The 15,766-nt window shown below is 40.3% G+C and overlaps 1 long non-coding RNA gene across 1 annotated transcript; it reads right to left on the minus strand.

Moving 5' to 3' along the window:
* Positions 1-9: 9 nt before the first annotated feature.
* Positions 10-13,978, minus strand: LOC128075915 (uncharacterized). Its single transcript, XR_008204151.1, has 5 exons — positions 13,366-13,978; positions 12,386-12,563; positions 9,919-10,041; positions 5,303-5,655; positions 10-3,055 (listed from the first exon to the last, which is right to left on the minus strand). It is a non-coding gene; the product is annotated as an uncharacterized LOC128075915 (long non-coding RNA).
* Positions 13,979-15,766: the final 1,788 nt, after the last annotated feature.

Raw genomic sequence — 15,766 nt, forward strand, 5'->3', positions numbered from 1 at the left:
GAGATGGTACAGGCTGCTCAAGGTTGAAATGATCAGTGTTATCATAGAATCATAAAGGTTGGAAAACACCATTAAGGTCAGCAAGTCCAACCACCAACCAAATGAAAACACACATCTTTCTATTTTTGTACGCAGAAAAATAAGTCCATTTTTAGTACCCAAACTCTTCTCCCAAGCAGCCTTACAGCAGAAAATTGAAGCATCAACCTCATTGTGATGAGACCAAACATGAGAAAGGTTATTTCCCCCTGCAACCACTTGCCACTCCTGCAGCGCAACAGCAGCTTGGGCTAGGCTTCCCAGAGGGATGCACTGAGGATACAGCCATGCTGTGCCATCCCCCTAGGGACACCATGATAACGCAGCCAAAAGGCATCTCCAGTACTGTGGAGTGATGAGAGATGAGAGTGGTTTCCAAAGACATGGGCCTCTTGTTTTTGCCGAGCAGATTGAGTCTCCTTGCCTGGCTGCTGAACAAAGGCTATGATTAATGGAAAGATGTCAGGATGATAATCCTTACTTTCACAAAACACTGGACAGGGTGTTTTTCTTGGCAAATTGAGGGGTAGCGGGAAGAGAATAAGAAAGGAAAAAGGAAGCAAGAGAAAGGGAGAGGTTTTGAAGAGAGAAAGAAACGTTATATGCATAATATATATATACACACACACATACGTACATATATATATTTAAAAAAAATACAACCATCCCTCTGCCCATCCTCTTTAATGTTTCTGTGGTGGAGTAATAAGATACCTTCAGCGTTATAAATAGCGGCACAGATGTTGACAGAAAAATGCTCCCTTAATTACCATACAAACTGCTTTACTTGAGTGAACCGTTTAAAGCGGCCTCCAAAGGAAGTTCACTCAAGCAATTCCACAGATTACAGCTAATGAACAATATTTCCTCGCTCCTATTTAGTGCTCATTAAAATGTAAAAGCCTTTCATTTTCAACAGGCATACAATAAATAATTCCTTTCTCCCTCTCTCTGCTGCCTCTGAGCAGTCAGGATGGAAGTGGGGAGGGGAAGGGGCTGGCAGGGGAACAGAAGGGGGGGCTGTGGGAGGCTGAGCAGCGGCTGGAGAGCAGCAGCCATGCCACTGCCATCCCTTGTTGTGCAGGGCAATGGTTGTAGTTGGTGATGAGATGTAGCTTGTGCAGAGGAGTGTGCCATGGGACCAAGTGTGCACTTGAACCTGTGGGATGGAGAAGGGAATAAGATGCAAATGCTATGGAGAAAACCAGCCATCTGGCTCAGGCTGAGTTTGTTTTGAGCCCCACTGAAGATTTCTTGCCCGGTAAATGCCCATTGTGCTTGGCTCCCTTTGAGCTCATGTACAGCCCCACAAAGCTGGAGGGGAAGGCAGTTCAAAGGCCGCACATTTTAGATTATTATTTTAAGTGCTATTCAAACGTTAAGTGAAAAGCAGAAGCACCAGCTGGATTCCAGTTATTCACTGTTCCTATCTGCCCATAGGCACAGGGTAGCAACTGCCATTGGTTTGTGCAGGAGAAGAAAAAGAAGAAAAAGATCAGGAACAAAAAGTTAGCCAGCCCCTAAGATGGTTTGTGGATACCCTTTTGGGAACTGCAGGGGAGAGAGCCTGTGTTGCTCCACTCTCAGGATGAATGGATAAAGTAATGCGTTACTGAAACATGGTGCTGGTGTTAAGCTGAAAGCATACCAAAACAGGCTTCAGCAGTCAGTAATTACAGATAGAAACACAACTCTTGATTTCTACATCTGCTGAAAAAAAAAAAACCCACCAAAAACACCATACCCTTCACACTGGTTTTGTTCACTGTCGTGGTTTTGTTTTCATTTCCTTCTGAATTTCTAAGCTCTCCTCCCCACATGGCAGAGGCCACATGTCCTGCTCTGCTGCCCAAGCAAAGCCTAGTGTTGGCCTCTCTGAGTAGCCCCAGTAGAACAAACCCAGGAGAGCTTTCTCCTGGCTGAAAGAGTTGGCAACTGCATTTCCTGCCGTGATGCTAGTGTGCCCTATACCTGAGCCATAAATAAGGCAATGCATGGTATTTAATCATCAGAAAAGAAAGAAGAAAGTGGAGAATTAAGATCTCATGTTGACCTAAGTCTCAGACTTTGATAAACTTGTCAGGAATATCACCCTGTGATGACTTTATCTTGATGAAACCTGTGTCTGGGGAGGAGGCACTCGCAAGGCCTTGTGCCGAGGAGCCCTCTGGTTGTGAAATAAAGCTTATGGGCACACTGGGATTTCTGCATTACAATAATAATGACTGTAACAATACTCAATTTGTGAGAAGTATTTGCTATCAATAGCTGCAAAAAAAGGGCAGGAGAGCTATAAAGGAGGTCCACCTCACAAGCTCTATTGGGAGCGGTGGTGTCCCAGTCCCATCAATTGGATGGGCTCCTGTCTGATCATGTCCTGACATCACAGCCCACCCTCACAGTGGGTGAAGCCACCTACCCCAGTGAAGAAGTTTACCAGCAGCCTTACGTTACTGATGCTTTTAGCACTCTGTACTTGGCTTTCAACTAAGGTCATTTGAAAACGGTCTTCAACACCCATCTCATTTGCTTTTTTATGCTTGCCAATTTAGTGTTGTATTCACAGTGATTAATTAGTTTGTGGAGAAGGTTTATTAGGTAATCTTCCTGTCAATCAAAAATGACTGAGGTTTCAGAGACGAGAACAGAACGCACAGAGATCTTATAATGATAGAGAACCGATGTTGCCATTCTGTACAAAAAGTTGGAGCTTAGCCTTGACATGCAACCAGGTATAAAATACTTTAAAGTGTGTTTACTTCTATTCATATTCAACCACAGAACCAGTCTGATTCTCTAAGACTTCATTTATATTTCTAACAAGAACACATAAATCCCCTTATCTGCTGTGCCTACAGCCTGCATTTGAAGACTGACAAACCTGCGGGGTTGTTTTAACAGACCAGGCTTCGGGCTGTGCTTGCTTCAACAAAGAAAATCCCATAGATCATCAGCCTGCCTTCTTTATGCATGTTTTACCAATCGTTTATATGGCTTCCAGCACTCCATGGGTTTACTGGAAAAAAAAAAAAAAAAAAAAAAAAAGCTTAAAATTGCAAGGTTCTTCTTTTCCTTTTAGACAGGAAATGTAACTAACCTACATGAACTCGGTGTTTTCCAGAAGATCTTGAACCTTACTGTGAAAAATATAGTGAAGTTAAGTGGCTTTCTTGACCAGAAATGGTATTATATTGAAGAGGCTACAGAGAGGACTCGAAGATATTAGCTGATTAAATTATACACTACGTAAATGTATGTCGCATTATGATTTTTGCAGTATTAGGTTAAAATGTGAAAGGATATAGATTAATACTAAGAATCTGACTAGCTTACCACTTTTCAGAGTCATTACTGTTCTAAATTACACTGGTGTCTGTCTGTGAATGTAAAAAGATATATAACACCCTGAGAATTAGTAGAAAGTTAACCAGACTCTTTCCTTCATCACCTCCTTGAGAGAGCTGCAGGTTATTTCTATCACTCAGAGGTGATGAACAGGCAGCAGCAAATCAAATGGTAAATTCAGACGAAATTATACAGATAGACATTTTCTTTTTTTTTTTTTTTTTTCTTCCCTAGCTAAATTTAGGAGTTCATTTCGTGGGCTTTGGGATTATAGATCTGAGGCTGAAACAGGAAAAGATAAAGGGCACACAGGGCTGCAAATTGGATAACTATGACATAAGGACAGATAATTTAAAACTATAATCTGCTGAATGTACAGTCAGAGTATTCAAAAGCAGCTTTTTCAAATAAAAAAGGAAAAACAGAAGATGAAAGGAATAGGTAAGAGTGTGGTTGTGTTAAAATATTTACAGCACGTGTTCTACAGCTTTGACACGTGCACCCTCCCTGCACCCGCTCCTGCACAGCCCAGCGCAGACTGACGGCAGCTGATGAACATGAACGCGGGCAGACAGGTTTCATCTGAGCGTTCCCTCACAGACTGAGCTCTCCATGCAGATGAAATAATTCAGGAGTGCACTATTTCAGTGTTACAAACACAACGGCTATATGAAAATATGTTGAAAATCAGTCTGGAAGCCAGAACAACATAATTTCCATGTGCGTTTATTAATCTGCTTTTTTTTTTTTTTTTTTTGCTTTCATAATTTGTTTTAGTTTGTATTTTATTGACTCCAATTTTGAAAAAATCTAGCTTGACAAGAAGTGGTAAGGCTCCACTCAGAGGTTTCTTTTCATGCTCGAGACATGAAATTGGAGTAACTACCAATTTGCACGCATAATTCCAGCATACAGAATGGAAAACAAAGGAAGAGACAAAAATTAAATCTGGTTTCTTGCTGATCTCATTGCAGAAGACCACAAGGAAAAAAAAAAAAGCTGCACATTAGCTGTTTTCTTAAGATTTCCTCGGAAAGCTGTATCAACAGCATTTTGTCCATGGGTATGCAGGCGATGCGGGTACGCTTCGCATGCCTGTGGTAGATGGATGATACTGATGGCAATCTAACTGGAACATCCTGCCTGAATATGAACAACAGATTTGTCAGTGTGTGACAGGCTGACAGCCCAGCTCCCAGCTGCTTGTCCACTGTTGTTAAATCAGTACCTTGTCTAAGTGTTCAGCAAAGAGGCAATCTGCTTCCTCCATTCGTACAGGCAGGTTGCCAGTTAAAAAACAAGTATTGGCTTTAGGCTGCGGTGCCATAATGCATTGAAAAGATGCAATCTAAACCTTTGTGTGCTCCTTAGGCAACAAACAGCAGGACTTGGGAGCACAGGCTTAGGCTGGAGACTCTCCTTTTCAAAACAACAGAGATAACTCAGAACAGGAATCAGGAAAGAAATGGAGGAGGATTTGAAAGCTGGGGATGACTTAATAGAACTATTTCAAAAGGAAAATATTGGTTTATTTTGGTGTCTGGGAAACAAGTTTGTGCTGCTGTACTGAAGCTTGTGTCAGAATTTCCCTTACAGCCCTGTCTTTAAGCAGTTTGTAATTCATCAGCAGCAACAACTTGCTGTAGGCTGAAATTTTACATGCAAAGACACTACTCAGGAGCACTTCAGGGAAAAAAAAAAAAGGGTAAAACAGGAAAGGAAAAAAAAAACCCACAGTAATTCGTACAGAAATACTACATTAGGGGACACAAAGAGCTTACTGGTTTTGGGAGCCTTTTCCACTTTCCTCCACCCGATTAATTTGTTTGCTATTGTATGACCACATCAAAGCTGTTTTAGACCTGAGAACCATCAAAATTGAGTTAAGGAAACAACAAATCCAAGCATGAACACCAACCTTTCAGCTCCTGAGTGTGGTGTTGCACTTGCAGGGCAGCCTGCAAGGCGACGCTCAGCTACATGAGGTCTGCAACAGATTTACAGTGTCTGGCAATGTCTCCTTTGTAGCAGCCATAGTTTGTCAGGCCAGTCATGAGATCTATTCAGGAGTCCTTGAATACAGATCTATAGATCTCAATAGGCCTCTGTAAGATCCAGGGGAGCCACTGCACTCTGTTGGGTCAATCCTCATCACGGTTTCTCTTGTCTTCCATGCAGGTGGTTGGGGTGTCACCTGGGGTGTCGCTCTTGATCCAAGGTCATTGTGCAGCCACACAGGTCCTCATGTTTTGCTTCAGTCTCCAGTCCTCCCTAAGGAAAAGAATTAGGTGGCAGGTGCAGCTGGCTGTGCTTTCCCTCCACCACTACCACTCCAGTGCTGCCTACTTTGGGCCAATTAACAGTGCCCAAATGGGTCACAAATACACAGCCACAGCTAAATTCTATTCTTAGTATGAAAACCACATCTAATGAACGCTGCAGAGAACTTTAGGTCACATGCTTACAAGTGATATAACAGGCAGACTTTATGAATAAAAGGAGGGAAAAAAAAAAAAGCTAAAAAGTTAAAAAACCTATTACTAGGGTATTCGGTGATTCTGCTGCAATTACCAAGAATCCCATCAGTCTGTGTCACAGTGTTTCTCCTTTCAACAGATGCACGAGATCCAGCAGAGGTATGCAGCCTGCAAGGCTGAGAGAAGGAGCATGGTCACTGTGTTTTCTGCAGCCAGAGTCACTGCCACTGTTTGCCACAATCTATTGGGGAAAGGAGGCAAAATGTTTATGAGAGCAGTGCCCACTCTGCAGCTCACATCATTGTTGTTAGGATGCACTACAAATTCAAACAAAATTCTGTCACCATTAGCTTCATTATAAATAATAATATATTTAGAAATATATCACATTCTATACCAGGAACTATCTTCTGTTCCAGTGTTTCACTATGGCTGTACTTTTTAAGGAAGCCAACTATTTTAAACATTCACATACTTAGATGCAACTCATGGTATCACTGTATTACAGAAAAAAATCATTAAAGCAAAACTAAAAAGCTCAGTCCCTTCATACAGTTCATGTTAGGAAATGTATGAAATAACAGATGTGTTTGTCTTGCCAGTCTTTCTGATGATTATCTTTAATTAAATCTGTGATTGAATCCTCTTTTTGCTCTTTGGTCTATCTTGGTAACCTGGCTAGGGAAAATGAGCAACTGAGTTGTACTTTAATTTACAGCTCCTTCCATGTTTGGTTTTTAAGGATAGAGTTAAGGATCCTTGAGCAGCCCTACTTGCACAAGGTTTTAAGATAGCTGTGTAAAACTGGTAATTAACATGGAGGTATTATGCTATTTCTTTACCATGACACTGATACTAATGACACAGTCAATGAGATGCAATTTTTCTGGCCAAAAAACCAACAATGACAAAATATTTTAAGTCAACATGAAGCTGATATGACGGTTACTCAAGGCAGTGGAAAATCTCTCTCAAATTGAATGGGCTGTGAGGGGTATTTTTGGGTGTCATAGTTAAATATACAAAAAAAAAAAAAAAAAGCTTGCATTAGTCTATATATATATATACACACACACATACATGCATACGTAGTACTAATGTCAATGGCTTAAAATGTGGGGAAAGGGAGAGGAAGAGAACAGTCAGATCTGTACCTGCAGCAGCCCTGTGGCTCTGGCCCCGCAGTGGTCTCTTTACCACGCACACAACCAGGAATACTAATGCACACCCAGGGACAGCGTCCTCCCCTGCACTCCCTTAGAAATTCAGAGGGAAGAGGGTTTTGTATGTGATAACTATTTCTGCCCTCACATTCCACATTTCAAGATGATTTTCAGTCAGCGAGATATTATGAATCCTATTTAACTATGCTTAAGATCTCTCATTTAGAGTTAAGTGGAAGAAGAAAAGACAAAATTGTCTTTGCAGATGTTAAAAAGAAATTCATTGCAAGCAATCACCATTTAATATCCAGTGCTGACTTTTTGAACAAGTGCTTTCTCTAAATAATAAATCAAATGGGTTGGCACTAACAATAATACCTCAGAATATGAATGAGGAAAACAAGAATATTAAAACAATAGAAACATTAACATACAACAATCTGCTGCTTACGGGAAGGAATGGCAGAGGACAGAGTGAAAAATAGCGATTGCTTTTATTCTGTTTTGCTGTGATCTGTCATCTATGGGAAGAGGAGCTCCAGCCCCCAGGGCGCACAGCAACGGGGATGGAAATCCTCACACCAGTCTACAAAGCCCAGGAGAGCGGTTCAGTGTTTGCCACCAATTTGTGCCAATCAGTACACAGGGCTTGGGATATGAATGTACTGTAACAAGATTGTTTTTCCTTTGGTTTGTCCTGTATCTTAGGGTTTCACCAAAAGAAATGCCTCCTGTTTTATGATGCCAGCCCACAACATCAGAGACAGATGTTGGTGGTATGGCAGTAGGTTGAACCTTTCACCAACATCTTATTACATTTTGTTGCCATGTGACAGATGGCAGCAGAGGGGCACTCTGACAGAATGGTGCCTGACAAAGAAATTTGTATGAAGCAAAGGCATGTCATTGAACTCCTCCACGTGGAAAAAATGGCACCCATTGACATTCATTGATACTTGCTGAACATCTGTGGAGACTCAACAGCAGACATCAGCACAGTGAAGAGGTTGGTGGTGTGTCTCAGCAGCAGTGACAGGGGGTAACCTCTGCTTATTCAGAGGTTTATGAGCATGGCATGCAGGCCCTTGTTCATTGCTGGCAAAGATGAGCAGCTGATGGTGCTGACTATATTGAAATATAGTGCTTTGTAGCTAAGAATTTGTTCTATCAAATAATGTTACTGTGCTCTTTGTATCTATTGCAGTTTCCGTGGAAATGAAGAGGATGCATTATATCCAGGGCAACCTATGTAGATATTATGTCCTGGACTAGCCACATGGCCCGTGGAAATGGCTTTGCCTTAACTCTGCCATATTCACTAACCCCATAAATAAAATACCTCTGGACATGGTGAATGGATTTGCAAACTGAAGACACAAGCTAGAAACAAAATGAGCAGCAACTTCTAGATCAGTAATTGAATTGGTTGAGCTTTCTGCTAGGATCAATGTGTCCAATTACTTCAGACTACCATGCTCCTGTCTCTGTTCACTTCCACAATGGCACCTGCCATTTCAAAGCAACTGGATGCCAGCAAACATAAAGAAAAGTATCGAGAGTAGAATGATAACCAGGACTGACCTAAAACTATTCTCTGCTCTTGTTTTTGGGCCAAATTAATGTTAATTAGTTAACATTATATCAACTTAATTAATGTTAATTAATTAATTAAAGGTAACTTGAAACTGTCACAGAAAACAGGACACAAAGGGATATGCAGACAACTAAAGCTGAGGAACAATCTCTGGAAGAACTGAGTCACAGAGACTAAGCTTCCTGACAGCCCTGTCCCTTTTCTGAGGCTGGAATTGGTGGGGAAGCTGCCTGCTGCCTTCTTGGTTATTCACATGAGGACAGCGTAGTTTCAGTTCCTGTTGCTGAGGTCTGCTTAAGTGACCTTATGCCAGTTCCCAGTTCTCAGTGTAAAAGTATTTTCTGTTAACCAACAAGTGATTTTAAGGACCCTTGAGATAACTGCACTTCATCCTAATTATATCTGAAGTACATCCACATCCCTGCTATGATTTCAGCCTTATTAGACCTTGCTGCAGCTTCCCTCTTTGCTCTCCTGGGCTACTCCTACTCACTATCCTTGATGATGGGTATATCTAGAACAGTAAATGAGGGCTTTTAAGTCAGCTGCAACATAGCACATGTGCACTGTCAGAGACCAAGGGGAGATGCTCTGGTAGCTCCTGCACACATACAGGCTGACATTCCAGGACCTATGGTCAAATAGGAGTGCATTTTGGAAGCAATCCTACCCAATAGCTGCATGTTATGGAAAGTTCCCTGCCAGTAAAATAATCAGGATGATCATAATAGTTAAAGGACTTCTTCATAAGTTCTTTCATGGCATAACTACTATCTTTTTAAAGGTTATCAACAAGTATCCAGATTTCAGCAGCCACTTTGGGTGTTACTTTAAAATCAGGCTAGAGTAGCACATTGCTAACTCAACACTGTTTACATGAAGCAGCAAGAAATCTTCAGTCTGAAGGGGAGAGGAAAAGCAAAGCAATGATTCACTGAAGCTGAAATAATCTCTGTTACATACTAGTCTTTTTCCAAGTGTCCATGTATCAACATACTGATAAACCAAAATTAAAAACCCTTCCAAATGTTATTCAAATTAAAGTGCTGCTTTCTTGGCATGCAGACACACATTTCATCAGAAAATACTGCAAGTTCATTACTGGAAAATCTCCCAAATAATTTCAAGGCAACACCTGGGATAACAGTTTTATTGCTGAGTCACACTGAGAAGTCTGCTGAGGAGGGACACTATATCACAATCCTCATAAGGGATTTGACAGGTAAGTTATCAAAAATCAAAATGTTGTTAATGCTCCAAGATAAAACAGAGCATACAAAACTGTGGCAGATACACTTACTGTGTGTGAATGTCTTCATCCAGTAATTTCTCTAGCAGATACGTCCCCCAGGATATGTATGATTCTTGTGGCCATTCTGCAAATTTTCTGTTACTTTACCCTTCAGCACATGAAAAATCTCTTCTGGAAAAAAAAGTTAATCAACGTTAAACTGATAACAAAGCTCAGTTAGGAGCAGAGAACTATGGAAGAGACAATACCATGGAAAGCGCATTTCAGACTCACTCCCGATAGACCTTTAGAAACACAAAAGAACGTAATTCAGGTCAGGTCAATTGATTTCTTCTGAAACCCTGAACCAGGACTCCTCCACCCCAAGCCCTGCCTTCAGTCACCATGCAGTGCACTGGTCACCATTCTCAGGGAACTGATGCTGACAGTCTGTTCTCAGAAGGCCCAGGCAGGAGAGACCCTGTTACGATCCCCCAGTTTGCCTTTTCTACCTATTCCCTCTCTGTCTGCCACCAGTAAGTCCAACTAGCTATGAAGTTGCATTGTGAAATCTTCCACTGATCTTGCCTATAGCTATATGTATTCAGGACTTCAAAGGAAAAAAAAAAAAGGTAAAACTAGGGTACAGTGTAGGATTGAGGAAGAGAACGATACCAGTCTTTTAGGTTATATTTTCCTGCAATAACATCAAGCTTATTGTAGCCATAACTTGAACTGTAATAACTGACCCAAAACTGCAAATTCTTTAAAAGAAGACATGGTGGATAAATGCAGGCAGATACAGTACAATCACCAGAGAGCAGATCCAGTCAAGGCTGGCTGCTGGTACCTACTCATGGTTTTGATGCAATTGAATAAAAGCAGCTGAAGAAAGTCAGGCAAGACTTCACTGCATGTGAATGTTTACTAAGAGCCTAATTTTACTCCTTGGTGAGAGAATTTTGATTAGTCATCTTAACTCTCCATTCCAGAACATAGTGTCCAACACAAAGTCTGCCCAAGCACAGTATAGCACCACCTTGAATGTATGCAGTGGATGTATTAAATGTATTTTCCCATGGAAGCTTTCAAGAAGCTTGACAGCTCATGTAGGTGGCCATCTCTGTCACTGTGCTTGCCCAGTGCCTTGGATGCAGACCTGGATGTGTCATGAATCCTCCATGCTCAACTTCCCCTTGAGACGGAGGTGTCTTGTCCCCTCTTGGGAAGGGTGATGAGGGGGCTGAGCATGCTTACCTCTCTACCATCCCTGCTCTTTTTAATGCAACAGCCAACTCTCTCTTAAGGTCTTGGGAAGATAATTTGGATGCCAAGGATTGTGAAGGAGATGGCTTTATGCACAAAGCAGGCTTTTTCTTTTTTTTTTTTCTTCATCTCTGTACAGGAATCATCTGCCTTCTGCTGCTATACACTTGTGTTGTCATACAGGTCTCTTCCAGTGCCTTCCACTAAAGGAAATGGAGCTTCCAGAATTTCACAGAATGCTTCTGGCATGAAAGCTGCTGCCAGAATTGCAGTTACCTGGGATGGTATCATCATTTGCTTCTCAGCTAATGCAATATTTGCCTTAAAACATTCTTGAAAGGTGGTAAGAACAGTTGCAATTATAATATGTAAGTAATACTATCTGCTGTTATTGTTGGACTACATTTCCAACTAGCAGAGGTTCTTCTATTTGCTACGAATGTGTATCTTTTAAAGGCCATATCTGTGTGATATTTTTTTCAGCAATATTGATGGGTTGATGTCTATTTACAAATGAGTGCTTCAGAAAAGACTTAGCTGAATAGTCCTAAATGATTATATTTAAAATATAGAAACTATTGAATTATATTTGCTTCATATTCTTTTATGGAAAGCCTGCTTATTTAAATACCCTGCACACACTGAATTTCCTGGTTATGAAAAAAAGTGAAGAAAAATACTATTTGCTTTTAGGTAATCGGATTCTGTGGGATCTAATCCTATATCCTATTTATGGCTGTGCTAGCTATTCAAAATTAAAATGAACCTTTCATCCGTGTGTATCATAAATGGGCATTTATCAGGATTATATGATTTTGCAATCCATCTGAATATGTAACCAGAATTTGTTTTCTTTCCGTTTCACTATGTAATTACCATGCAACAATAACAAAAGTGACATGTTTGAAGAACAGATAAAATGCTGTAAATTGGCCAGTAATGGTGATATTTCCTCATCTTCTGAAAAACCCATTTATTCTCTCTCTCAACAAATCAAGGCATTGTCAGCCCATACTCATCTTGTGGCCAGAGGGGCCCTACCAATTTCTAGATGTAAGCGAATACTGGAATGCAGATGAGGGCTACTAACTAAGGCTTTCAACCCAGGCAGCTGGTCTTAGCTTGCTTCAATTTCTAAATCATCCATAATGGGGCCAAGACCTCCGAAGCACTAAAAAGAGCAAGCTGACATGCTGGACAAACTGTTAATTTTTTCCTGAAGAAGCTGCTATATTGCACATCTGTCACTGCTGTGCAGACAATTACTCACCGAGTGGAAAAAAATCTGCTGCTTGTTTCTAGTGTAGTTGTTAACGGGCGTGATGGAAGAACACAAGAGCGTGAGAGAGGCTGCAGGAAGGCAACTCCATGCTACTCCTTGGCTTGTGAAGTTCTATTTTGTAATCAAAACATCAATGCTCTCCATAGCGTCCAGAATGCATCAACTGCTACAATTAAAACCGTGCATCAGGCCATCTGACATTCTATAGCTGATTAGTGATGTAAGTTGCATATATTACTGTCCTTAAAATCCTTTTTGAAGTGCTGCATTGCTTCGCAGCAGACATGGGTAAGGTTTTCAAACAGTATAATTGCAAACAAGAAAAAAAACCCACAAAACTCCAACAAATCAAAAACTCCAACAAAAAAAAAATACAAAAGCAAAACCGAAAGGAGTAAGTCTGATTGAAGTGTTACATTTCATGACCTTTCTTAAAAACCTATTAATATAAAAAAATGCTTAGTTGTAATTACAAATTTAACCTGATAGCTGCTGCAGCAATCATTAGTTATTGCTCTGACCTGAGCAGGGCAGGCAAAACATGTCAGGGCACGTAAAAAGCAACCAGGTAGAGCCTCATAGCAGGTATCAAAGATGGCAAAAGAATCCATAAAAATCCCAATCTGTGACCATGATCAGCATACCGGTCATTACACCGTTAGAGTAAATCTGTATGAAATATCTATAGAGAACAGGTTTCAATATTTTAATTATTAAGTCAGAGTAACAACAGCAAATCCACAACCCACCCTTCTCGAGGGCAGAAAGATTTGAGCACAGCCCTCTGCTGGCCTGCAGACCTTCCTCCCTCCTTTACAGCTTACAGCGCAGTTGTGCCCAATGAAGAGTTGCTCCATGTTCCAGGCCTGCTCTGCCAACCCCAAACTTTCAGAAGTCTTCAGTCAGATCCCTTCTTCCACAAATTAATGAATTCAACTTAAAATTATTAAGTGGAAAAAAAATATTACCTCCATGGTTCTTCTTCTTTCCCTGTGGCAATGAACATAATATACAAATAATTTGCGTTTTCCAGGCAGAATGTTGCAAGATAGTGCACAAATGGAAGTAGTGACTTTCAGCAGAACAAGCATTAATTACTGTAGAAGACTCTCAGAAGAACATCCGGGCCATGATCAGAAAGCTTCATATAAACTGTAAACCCACAAAAATAAATCAATTTTTAAGGAAGAGGTGCTGATCTCAGCTTGTGGATCATTATGTCAGCAGCCATCAGTCCTGGAGTAAAGGCATGAGGTGGGGGCATGTGGTCTACTGGCAGTGTGGCCACAAGGAACACCTCACCTGCAGGAAAAGTGAAGTAACACTGAAGGACACTTCTGCAACAGAGCAAGTGGCATCTGCAAATTGGAGGATGATTTATGCTGTCTGACAACTAAAAGATAGAAGACAACTCTAATGTGTAGATAAAACCCAAAGTGGTAATAGTAGATCACACCCTTGGCAGCTAATGGCATCGTCTTGCTGTAGAGAAATCTGGGCCTACTTAAAATGTCAGGGGTACAAAGTGATGCGCCTGATGCGCCTGTGCTGAGTGGTATGCCAGCAGCTAGTCTGCGTGATTTACTTGTCAGTTGATTATATATTACATAATCCTGCTAAATAAAATAGTATTTATTACTGGTTGACTCAAAAAAAAAAAAAAAAAAAAAAAAAAAAAAAAAAAAAAAAGATAATAACACTTTCAGGATAAATTTTGATATATAAAATTTTTTGTGATATTAAATTGACATCTGAATAGGCAATAAATATTATTAAATTGGGTTAAAAATCGAAAGACTAATAGCATACTTCATTTGCCAAAGTTAACAGTGATGAGAAATGGGTCCACATTCACTTACATAACCAGACTGCCAGCATTCCTCCTTTCTGATTTAGCATGTATATGACAAAAATGCATTTTACTTCAGTATAATGACAGTGTCACGTTGCTGTTAGCATCTTTATCATAATGGTTCCAAGAAATCCCAGCTTACCTGGGCTGCATTTGTAAGACCTGCACTGACCGAAGAGCAGCTGACTTGGAGCAGACAGGAAATTTTGGCTAGGATCTCACATGATTTTCTTCTTCCAACTACATTCAAACCCTCACTCTTTTCCTTCCCTCCATCAGTATTTACTGTAAGAAACAGCTGCTGGATTCTGGGCTCCCAGTGAACAAAAGGACAGCTCTTATTCCTTGTGCTGAAAATCTGCCTTTTTTTCCAGGGAAATCTCTTCCAAATATTTCTCTGTAAAAGCATTATTTGGAAACAATTGGGATCACAAAAGTAGTATATGAAGTGTCACAGAATTTTTCTATGGCTTGAAAAATAATTATCAGCTTATTTGCATTGTTAAACATTAATTAGCTGTGAATGGCAATTTTTTTTTCTTTTTTTAACACTGCAATACTTCAAATTCTCATTACAAAATAATTTCAGCTCTATTAATTAGATCCAACAGTAACTCATAGTAATGGATGACAACCTTAAGTGAGCTATTAAATGTACTTTACCACTGATTAGGAAGAAGACAACAAAAAAAACCTGGCTACGTTTACATAAAGGTGGAATATTAAACAATACATTGCAGATTTATTGACTTGTGTAGAAACACCTCACCTCTTCTATGTACTGCAGGTTACCAGAACCAAACGTCTTGTGACACTTTGGTGAAGTACACGGCTGATAGCTTAACAAAATGTCCAATATTTAAATTTTCCTTTCCTAATTCTATGTATTATTCTCTACAGGGATCTACATCTATAAAATGTATGGGTGTTTATTTGTTAGATAAACAGGCAAATGGCTTCACCTGCTCTACCACACAGTAAAACAATGCTTTTTAAAATTACTATTATTTTTAATTAATTTTGTACTTTTTGACTCGCCAGGTCCAAAGAAAGCACAGGAATGTGGTTCTGGCCAAAATTCTTCATGCAGCCACTATTCGAGACTGTGGCAAAATTCCAAGCTTCCCTCGCCATGGCCATTGTAACCCTTTTTTTATGGTCCCATACAATCAGTCATGTAGTAGTTCACTAGAAACAATTCCTATCTCAAACCTTTGCCTAAAAATGTGCATCTATAATGAACTGATCCTGCCAAATATATGAACCTTAAACATCATCCAGATGCTCTTTCTCCACCTCCTGGCAGCCTGTGCCAGGAAGAAAAAAATCCATGTTACTGGCTAGCAAACACTATGAGCAGCATACTGTGACTTCCTACCCATGTTGGAAGCCCAAGCCTTCACTTAAGCAAGACATTATTAGTAATACTATTATTGGTAATATTATTGGTCTCAGCCACTGGTGCTCCACATGCTCACCTTTGCACCTGAAGCAATTATTCCATAAGAGTCAATGTG

The sequence above is a fragment of the Tympanuchus pallidicinctus genome, unplaced genomic scaffold, assembly GCF_026119805.1.
Source record: "Tympanuchus pallidicinctus isolate F22 unplaced genomic scaffold, pur_lepc_1.0 scaffold1, whole genome shotgun sequence".
In the NCBI taxonomy this organism is placed as follows: Eukaryota; Metazoa; Chordata; class Aves; order Galliformes; family Phasianidae; genus Tympanuchus; species Tympanuchus pallidicinctus.